The sequence below is a fragment of the Palaemon carinicauda genome, chromosome 13 (assembly GCF_036898095.1).
Source record: "Palaemon carinicauda isolate YSFRI2023 chromosome 13, ASM3689809v2, whole genome shotgun sequence".
NCBI lineage: Eukaryota > Metazoa > Arthropoda > Malacostraca > Decapoda > Palaemonidae > Palaemon > Palaemon carinicauda.
In genome coordinates this window covers 8,988,043-8,998,042 of record NC_090737.1, presented here as the reverse complement: position 1 = coordinate 8,998,042, position 10,000 = coordinate 8,988,043, and the positions used below count along the sequence as shown (strand labels likewise).

At 37.0% G+C, this 10,000-nt stretch overlaps 1 long non-coding RNA gene across 1 annotated transcript in view; it reads left to right on the top strand.

Moving 5' to 3' along the window:
- LOC137651885 (uncharacterized) overlaps positions 1-10,000 on the top strand; it is a 924,497-nt gene that overhangs the window by 474,881 nt on the left and 439,616 nt on the right. The window lies entirely within an intron of this gene.

Here is a 10,000-nt window from a genome sequence, read left to right as displayed (position 1 = left end):
CTAATACTGAGAGTTGTTACCATTTGGGCAATGATGTTTTATGGTACTTGAGGGACATATATTGTTTTCTCAGAATATATATATATATATATATATATATATATATATATATATATATATATATATATATATATATATATATATGTGTGTGTGTGTGTGTGTGTGTGTGTATATACATATATGTATAAGTATGTATATATATATGTATATGTATGTATATATGTATATATATATATATATATATATATATATATATATATATATATATATATATATATATATATATATATATTGTTTACCACTAGTCCCCTGGAAAAAGAACATTTAAAGTCCCCGATTTCACCCTCTGATGAGTTGTCGTACGAGGATTAAATATTGGATGGCGTCGAGTTTAGTATTCCCTAGTGCTCAGTTATTATCAGAGACTCATCAGAAGAGACTCAACTGACTTGAAGAACAAGTCCTTCAGGATTTTCTCTTATTGAAAATATAATCTTTTACACTACTTTGGCTATAACAAATGAGGAAATTTGAAAAGAATTCTTTATTAATTTCATTAATAAGGACAATATATTCAAATAAGCCATGTTTTTTTATACATTAATATTTGGATTCTCCTACCAATCTCGGCATCAGAGCCCCAGGCGGAACCACTCAAAGGTAATAGCTTTCGACCGGCCGGGAATCGAATCTTTCTTTGTGTCTAAGTGCTGTGTCACTGTTGTTACAAGTTTCCTGGACCAGGGTTCGATTTCCAGACGGTCAGAAGCTATTGTCTTTGAGTGGTTCCGCCTGGGGCTCTCATCCCGAAGTCGATAAAGGAATCCAGGTATTGATATATCAAAATACATGGCTTATTTGAATATATATATATATATATATATATATATATATATATATATATATATATATATATGTATATATATACAGTATATATATATATATATATATATATATATATATATATATATATATATATATGTATATATATACAGTATATATATATATATATATATATATATATATATATATATATATATATATTGTTATATTGTGTGTGTTTGTTTTGTATTATTCATTAATAAGTCTTATTCCTTTATTAACACATTCATAATCCTTAAGTACTTAATATTGAAAGATATAGCATATAGTACTGCTTGTAATTGTTCATATTTCTTAAGATTATGACATGAGCTTTTCTAATTATAGCGCAACAGCAGTCCTTAATATGTATGCAGCTCAACAAAAAGTAGCTATTATGAGTCATAATTTATGACGGGCTGTAGCGGAGTAATAGCACTTGCTGACGTAAGTAAAAAAAAGTGTCTGGTTAGACACCGTGTGCTTATCCCTGTATATGTATACGACGCGTCCAAAATCCATACACCCAATGTAATTTGTTTAATTTCAATTGGAAAAACAATAGGTTTATCGTCGCGCAATTCGATATTTATTCTGAATCCATAGCGTCTGTACCATGGTCTTTCACTGTCTTGAGGTAGAGTTCTCTTGCTTAAGGATACACTCGAGCACACTATGCTATATAATTTCTCTAATTCTTGTTTTGTTAAAGTTTTTATCTTTTATATGGGAAATAATTATTTTAATACTATTTCTGTTCTTAAAATAATTGTTTTTCCCTGTTTCCTTTCCTCACTGGGCTATTTTCTCTGTTGGTCCCCTTGGGCTTAAAGCATCCTGCTTTTCCAACTAGGCTTGTAGCTTAGCAAGTAATAATAATAATAATAATAATAATAATAATAATAACACATAAATTTGTTGTAACTGAGAAGGTTATGTCATTGAATTTAGTTGTCTCGAAAACCCAAGGCGGAAGAGATGTATAAATTAGGAGATTTGTATTATTAATCATTTAATAATATTTTTTCTAAGTGTTCCTTCGTCCATTTTTTGGGGTCTCTAATTACCGAGGAAACAAGATTAGAAACGTTAATTTCCTTGAGTTCATCACTCTTGCAATACTGCAACCGAATTCGGCTCTTAACTTCCAGTGCCTTAACTTTAATTGTTGAGAAGTTGCTGAAGTATTCTCCATCACGAAATAAAAATCTTGTTTAAAACTCCAGCATTTCGAAGAGGTATTACGAGGCTTTGTGTTTTTTTACTCCCTTGTAATTAGATATTGGGTAATGGCAATGGGAAGAATCTTCCATTTATATCATGATATTCCATCGTTTTAATAGACCTTCATAACATTCGTTATGGAATTATAGTTATTTTCTAATATTAAGTGTTCTTATATATTTTAATGTTTAGAAGACTTTTATCTGGTTATCGCCTCATCTATAGTCTTTAAGAATACACTGTTAAAAATTTGCTGTGAAAAAAAAAAAAAAAAAAAAAAAAAAAAAAAACAGTATAAATCCTGGAATAAATGTCAGGTATTTACCGTTTTAAAAACGGATATATTGAAGTAAATGAATCAATTGCTTTACGTATCCAGGGTTAAATTCTTGCGGTTGTGGTGACCGATGTGGTAACATCCCTGACTAGTGAACGCCAGCCTTGGGTTCGAATCCCGCTCAAACTCGTTAGTTTCTTTGGTGGCTACAGTCTCACCATCCTTGTGAGTAAAGAATCGGGTGGGGGAGGGGAAGCCAATAGGTTTATCTGCTGAGTCTTCATTGCCTGGCCCTCTTTGGTCCTGGCTTGGGTGGAGAGGGGGCATTGGGCGCTGATAATATAATATATGGTCAGTCTCTAGGGCATTGTCCTGCTTGATAGGGCAATGTCACTGTCCCATGCCTCTGCCATTCATGAGTGTCCTTTAAACCTTTAAACCTTTTTAGGTTGATAGGGCAATGTCACTGTCCCTTGCCTCTGCCATTCATGAGCGTCCTTTAAACCTTTTTAGGTTGATAGGGCAATGTCACTGTCCCTTGCCTCTGCCATTCATGAGCGTCCTTTAAACCTTTTTAGGTTGATAGGGCAGTGTCACTGTCCCTTGCCTGTGCCATTCATGAGCGTCCTTTAAACCTTTTAAGGTTGATAGGGCAATGTCACTGTCCCTTGCCTCTGACATTCATGAGCGTCCTTTAAACCTTTTAAGGTTGATAGGGCAATGTCACTGTCCCTTGCCTCTGCCATTCATGAGCGTCCTTTAAACCTTTTAAAGTTAAATGCTGGAAATGCAATGAGAATGCACCGAGCCCTTGTCAAAATCAACCTCAAAATGCCTGCCTCTAAAGCAGGAACAGTCGTTTACCAGTGATAAGTTGGCCAACTTCATTAATTCTTCTTGAACTTAATGACTCTCGTAAATCCTCAGAAGTTGGTCACCATTTAGACAGGAGCTTGGAATGATTGGCTTTGCTCGTCTATGATTCCCTACATTGAATGGAATGGATTTCCCAGTAGCATTTCTTTTGTATAGTTGCCTTTTTTTTTTTTTTTTTTTTTTACAGATTTGATTTTTTATTTGTACTTGATGTCACTTGTCATTTAGTTTTTATCGTTTTCGTTGGTGAGGGTATGAATACTTCTCGAGGTATATATATATATATATATATATATATATATATATATATATATATATATATATATATATATATATACATATATGTATTTATAAATATATATATATATAAATATATATATATATATATATATATATATATATATATATATATATATATATATATATATATATATATATATATACATATGCATGCACATACAACACACACAAAACTGTGAAGTTAATACTAATTATGTTCATGCTTGTATGTACCTTTGTTAAAGATATTTTGGCATTGGATAGGTGACTGATATTTTTTTCTTATGATTTGCAATGCGTTATTTGATTACAAGATACAAACAAAAAAACAAGAAAGAAAAATACCACGGGTATAGATGAGAAATTTTATTATATTCTTTACCAAATAAACTAGTATTTGAAAATTCAAACCGAAAAGGGTGCCAGCCAGTTCGTGCGCTGAATAACATGATGTAACTAATGAAGCATCCTAAATTTACGAAAAAAAAAAAAAAAAAAAAAAAAGAATCATGCACCCACTAATAAGAAAATGCATCTGAAGTCAATACGTTCTTGAATAAAGAAATGATAAATGTTGTCATCTAGGACTCCCAGCAGCAAAGACAAGGGCAGATGCCACTTCGTTGTTGAAGCAAGGAACGTTTATAACAGTTCTCTCATTTATATGCGAGTAAAGTTGGTACAGTATACGATACTGTAATGTTTTTGAGTGAGTTTTGGTGAAATTTTGTTGACATTTCATCATTGTTTTGAGTTATTTGCAACAAGGTAAAACTGTACCTATTGAATTAGTTTTCTTTAAAAGGGATTTGTCCTTATTTTCTTGGTTTAGGTTTCATCACTGAAGTGATGATTATTTTACTTATTTTAAGGGCTGCTTATCAGGTCTTGTACATCAGGGGAACCCTACTCTCTACAAGACCTCTTAAGGGCTGCTTATCTGGTCCTGTACAGCAGGGGAACCCTACTCTCTACAGGACCTCTTAAGGACTGCTTATCTGGTCCTGTACAGCAGGGGAACCCTACTCTCTACAGGACCTCTTAAGGACTGCTTATCTGGTCCTGTACAGCAGGGGAACCCTACTCTCTACAGGACCTCTTAAGGACTGATTATCAGGTCCTGTAAACTAGGGGAACCCTACTCTCTACAGGACCTCTTAAGGACTGATTATCAGGTCCTGTAAAGCAGGGGAACCCTTTACTCTCTACAAGACCTCTTAAGGGCTGCTTATCTGGTCCTGTACAGCAGGGGAACCCTACTCTACAGGACCTCTTAAGGACTGCTTATCAGGTCCTGTAAAGCAGGGGAACCCTTTACTCTCTACAAGACCGCTTAAGGGCTGCTTATCTGGTCCTGTACAGCAGGGGAACCCTTTACTCTCTACAGGACCTCTTAAGGTTTGTTTATCAGGTCCTGTACAGCAGGGGAACCCTTTACTCTCTACAGGACCTCTTAAGGGTTGTTTATCAGGTCCTGTACAGCAGGGGAACCCTATTCTCTACAGGACCTCTTAAGGTTTGTTTATCAGGTCCTGTAAAGCAGGGGAACCCTTTACTCTCTACAAGACCTCTTAAGGGCTGCTTATCTGGTCCTGTACAGCAGGGGAACCCTTTACTCTCTACAGGACCTCTTAAAATTTGTTTATCAGGTCCTGTAAAGCAGGGGAACCCTTTACTCTCTACAGGACCTCCACAGTCGTTTTATGATGTTCATTCGGGAGCGCTTAACATTTCAAAATACGTATTGTTCGCTTAGTTTTTGATCAACACTGTCAAAACACTCGCAAAATAAGGTCGTCTTCAGTTTCCTATTGAAAACCTTAATATGTTCAATTATTCGGATGTCTCTTGGGAGCCTATTGTATTGTTTCGGGCCGCCTATTTAAAGGTGGTTCTCAAACTGGGGGAAATTTCTCCCTGGGGGGAATTTCTCCCTTGGGGGAATTGGAAGCTTCCAGGGGGGAAGTAATTACAAACAAGCGGATCTAGGCCTCTGCTTAGTTGTTACTAACTGCTCTCTATCCAATTTACTCTGTAATTAGATGTTTTTCAGTATATTTGCACATTTGATAAATAGATTAGTAAATAGCCTCAAGTGTGTTTTAACTACTCTTTCCCTCATATACATGAAGTGGGAAATCTGGTTGTTTGATTTGTGTTTTAACTACTCTTCCCTCATATACATGAAGTGGGAAATCTGGTTGTTTGAACTGGGTGCAGGGGGAAATGAGAGAAAAAAAGTTTGGTAACCACTGCTCTAGAGCCTACAGTAGACATGTATCTAGGTTCTGATATTTTCTTCAGTATTTTCTCTTAGATTATCCAGACCGGTTTAAGACTATTCAAAGTCCCGTGGAGTTATTTTGATACAGAATTAATTGGTTTGGATGAAAGCAAACAGCATATTTTAATACTCAGAGACGTGCCCACACTGTTTGAAATCAAACGGTCGGAGACAAATTCCTAAGATTCGATGCGAATTTATCAAGTTAAATACAAACGAGATCTATTATTTAATGTTTAACTAATAATAAAACGTTCAACACCTTGTTATCGAGGACAGCATGCATAATTGAGCTCATTTAATTTTGAACGATCTTCATGAAAATACCAAATCGCATCACGTAAAATTCATTAAGGAAAAAGCCTTTTGGTATACTATATTATTATTATTATTATTATTATTATTATTATTATTATTATTATTATTATTAAATCCTAAGCTACAACCCTAGTTGGAAAAGCAGGATGCTATAAGCCCAGGGGCCCCAACAGGGAAAATAGCCCAGTGAGGAGAGGAAATAAGGAAAAAAACTAAATATTTTAAGAACAGCAACAATACTAAAACAAATAAAACAGGCCATTTCCAGTTGCTAACTCAAGTTGCAGGAATAAAACGTGCAACACTTTGATTTTGAGGACATTTAATTTTGAATGATCATGAAAATGCCAAATCGCACCGCTTAAAATTCATAAAGGAAAAATGCATTTTGATATATTATACCTCAGGCCATTTCCGGTAGCAAACTCAAGTTGCAGGAATATCAAAAGCGCAATGGTTCAAATCATTCGAACGTGGGGTTCAGCCTGCCTCACTTACTGCTCGAACAAAAGTTTAATAAGGCAAGCAGTGATGGCTACGGCTTCATCTTGCCTAGTAGAGGCTTCGACAATTGTTTTCCGATACGTTATGTGATTGCATTTGGCCCTCCGATTTTCGCATGGCGGAAGAGCCTCTCTGCGGGGTGCTGTTAAGGGCCATTTCCCCCTCGCCTCTCCGCGGGTTCTTCGACTCCGATGAATATTTTGAAAAGTATTCCTCGCCTCTGCTTCACTAAACACACTAACAAAATTTCCTGGAATGCGAGGAAAGTGTTATTAAAAGCTGATGGAGGGAAGTAATACGAAGGTGTTATTATCAGAGATATAAAGAAAGGCTCATCTATGAGCAAAATGGTGTCCTCATGACGGGGATAAGCAAACGTAATAGAATATATGCCGTTTTTTTTATAAGGTTTCATGAAAGTTTCATCTGAATTGAGGCAGGTTTATTCATTTATATACAGTGCATGTTGGTGTGAGTGCTTCAGCTTATGATTTTGCCCTTTATAAAACAGCAGTATTAAACTATTAATAATATTTTTTTTTTATTATTCATGGTGCAAAAATGCTATTCAATTAAATATCACGGTAATTAGTGCCTTTGGAGAGGCATATATGTACTTTCAAGTTGTTTAAAGGCTTTAAAGGCCGCTCATGAATGGCAGAGGCAAGGGACAGTGACATTGCCCTATCACGCAGGACAATGCCCTAGATACTGACCATATCAACGCCCAAGCCATCTCTCTATCCAAGCTAGGACCAAGGAGGGCCAGACAACGGCTGCTGATGAATCAGCAGATAGACCTATAGGCTCCCCCAAACCCCTCATCCTTAGCTCACAAGGATGGTGAGGTTGCAGCGACCAAAGAAACTAACGAGTTTTAGCGGGACTCGAACCCCACCCTGGCTTTCACCAGTCAAGGACGTTACCACATCGGCCACCACAACCCTTAAGCATTAAGATCGGCGTCCCCATGTCCTTGTACTGTTCATACTCGCACTTTAGAATAGGAAAACCATCCTCTCTGTCCTCATGGTAACTTCGGCGTCGGTGGCCATTGTTTGTTGATATGCCAGATCGCAGTGTAAAGTAATCAATCAGTCAGTCGGTAGCCAAGCTGTATGCGTGATTATGACAATTCTGTTGACCTCATGGCACTGTTCAGTTGCCGAAAGGAAATATAATTCATTGGTTAAAGATCGTTGGTACGGGTTCAAGAGGAATTAGTCAGGGTGACAGAAAACCTCAAATCAATCAATCAATCAAATCAATCAAGAGGATTGAGTTGTACCCAAGACCTACAGAATGGGTACTCTTTCTGTAGGTCATTTACTGTTGAATTAACTATTCGTTCTGAAATTTGGTACTTTTTGCTCTTTAACGTTGACGAATGGCAATAAGCAGAGGAAGTGTTTAGTTATTTATTAGCAGATAAGTCTGAATTAAACTGTTGTTTATTTGTTATGAATTATTTCACCACCATCACCATCTCCTAATCCTATTGACGCAAAGGGCCTCGGTTAGATTTCGCCAGTCGTCTCTTATCTAAAGCTTTTAACCCAGTACTTCTCCATCAATGATCTACTACTTCGTGCTTCACAGTCCTCAGCCTTATAGGCCTAGGTTTTCCAAATCTTCTAGTGCCTTGTGGAGCCCAGGTGAACGTTTGGTGAACTAATCTCTCTTGGGGAGTGCAAAGAACATGCCCAAACCATCTCCATCTATCCCTCTTCATGACCTCATCCACATAATGGCACTCGAGTAATTTCTTTGTGAATTATTTATCCATTCGAATTTATATCCTTAACTTGTTTATTCTATTTTCATCTACAATGGTGGGCTGTGGTTCCCAAACTTTTTATCTGTCATCCCCCCACCCTCCCCTTCACCCAGTCCAGTTATTCAAATTTCCCCCTTAACGGGTTTGGGGGACAGAGTAGTCTAAACACAGTCACTATTTACTAATATACTGATAAACATATAGTAAAATCTACTAAAAACATTCTCTCTCTCTCTCTCTCTCTCTCTCTCTCTCTCTCTCTCTCTCTCTCTCTCTCTCTCTCTCTCTCTCTCTCTCTCTCCCTCCCTCTCTCTCTCAAACATTATTGCTAGCAGGCATTGCAATTATTTTCCTCTTGGCAGCTTAGCATTATCCCCCAGAGGGAAATTTTCCCAAATTTGGGAAATGCAGCTTTAAAGGGTAGTATTTTGGGTTGTAAAATTATGGGCAGTCGAAATCCGAACAAATAATTTTCACAAATCCAATGAATTACACATTGATCTTCCCCTTTGTTACAAATAATAATTATTACACTTGATTTAAGAATTTTCTTTGTATTCTTGTGTTTTTTCCCCTTACCTCTGATTGCATGTAAATATTATCACAGTTTTTTCACCTCCTATTTATCTTATGCCTTCGAATTTGTCTAAAGTGGCCATATCTGACTTGCCCTTGTACTAAAGTCTAAAGTGGCTATATTTGACTTGCCCTTGTTCGAAAGTCTAAAGTGGCCTTATCTGACTTGCCCTTGTTCGAAAGTCAAAAGTGGCCACATCTGACTTGGCCTTGTTCGAAAGTCAAAAGTGCCCATATCTGACTTGGCCTTGTTCGAAAGTCTAAAGTGGCTATATTTGACTTGCCCTTGTTCGAAAGTCTAAAGTGGCCATATTTTGCTTGCCCTTGTTCGAAAGTCTAAAGTGGCTATATTTGACTTGCCCTTGTTCGAAAGTCTAAAGTGGCCTTATCTGACTTGCCCTTGTTCGAAAGTCAAAAGTGGCCACATCTGACTTGCCCTTGTTCGAAAGTCAAAAGTGCCCATATCTGACTTGGCCTTGTTCGAAAGTCTAAAGTGGCTATATTTGACTTGCCCTTGTTCGAAAGTCTAAAGTGGCCATATTTTGCTTGCCCTTGTTCGAAAGTCTAAAGTGGCCATATTTGGCTTGCCCTTGTTCGAAAGTCTAAAGTGGCCATATTTGACTTGCCCTTGTTCTAAAGTCAAAAGTGGCCATATGTGACTTGTCCTTGCTCTAAAGTCTAAAGTGGCCATATTTGGCTTGCCCTTGTTCGAAAGTCTAAAGTGGCCATATTTGGCTTGCCCTTGTTCGAAAGTCTAAAGTGGCCATATTTGGCTTGCCCTTGTTCGAAAGTCTAAAGTGGCCATATTTGACTTGCCCTTGTTCGAAAGTCTAAAGTGGCCATATTTGACTTGCCCTTGTTCTAAAGTCAAAAGTGGCCATATGTGACTTGTCCTTGCTCTAAAGTCTAAAGTGGCCATATTTGGCTTGCCCTTGTTCGAAAGTCTAAAGTGGCCATATTTGACTTGCCCTTGTTCTAAAGTCTAAAGTTACCATATTTGACTTGCCCTTGTTCGAAAGTCTAA